Raw genomic sequence first — 818 nt, 5'->3', positions numbered from 1 at the left:
TTGGGATTTTTGTACGAATTTTACATTAGTCGCCTGAACCAATGTAGTGAAATAACAGGACAACCTGCATCAGAAAGCCTGATAGAGATATTGTAATACTTATATCGATTAGAAGTAGCTTTATATTATGTAACTGTGTATCTGTAACTTATGATGTGTGTATTCTGTGTTGTTTAAACTCCTTGATCTATGGCAAGAAAATTAGAGTTTTTGTAATGGTTACATGTAAAAAGCAGTGGCTACGGCCTTGCCGCAGTGGATACACCGGTTCCCGTGAGATCACCGAAGTTAAGCGCTGTCGGGCGTGGTCGGCACTTGGATGGGTGACCATCTGGGCCACCATGCACTGTTGCCATTTTTCGGGTTGCACACAGCCTTGTGATGCCAATTGAGGAGCTACTCGACCGAATAGTAGCGGCTTCGGTCAATAATACCATCCTAACGACCGGGAGAGCGGTGTGCTGACCCCACGCCCCTCCTATCCGCATCCTCCACTGAGGATGACACGGCGGTCAGATGGTCCCGGTGGGCTACCCGTGGCCTGAAGACGGAGTGCTATATACGTAAAAAGCAAAAGCAAAAGGAAAAGGAAAAGGTTTGTTAAAAGCTGATTCATGCTTAGGGCACTTGTATTTGTAACATGTAAACGCTATAGGGAAGTTCCTCTGCAAGGCAAGTGGCATGGCGCGATGTAAAAGGTGGGTTTGGCAGTCGAACTGAGCGGCTCATTTGTGTGAACGACAGGCAGCATGTGGTTAGCCTTAGCACGGTACACTTCGACGGTGCTAAGGTAATTGGAAGCTGCATTACAACGGATT

The 818-nt window shown here is 46.8% G+C and overlaps 1 pseudogene; it reads left to right on the top strand.

Annotated features, from left to right (window-relative positions):
* Positions 1-237: 237 nt before the first annotated feature.
* LOC124724962 lies at positions 238-355 on the top strand (annotated as a pseudogene).
* Positions 356-818: the final 463 nt, after the last annotated feature.

The sequence above is a fragment of the Schistocerca piceifrons genome, chromosome 1 (assembly GCF_021461385.2).
Source record: "Schistocerca piceifrons isolate TAMUIC-IGC-003096 chromosome 1, iqSchPice1.1, whole genome shotgun sequence".
NCBI classification, from domain to species: Eukaryota; Metazoa; Arthropoda; class Insecta; order Orthoptera; family Acrididae; genus Schistocerca; species Schistocerca piceifrons.
The sequence above is the reverse complement of the archived record's forward strand: the minus strand, read 5'-3'. Positions and strand labels throughout refer to the sequence as shown.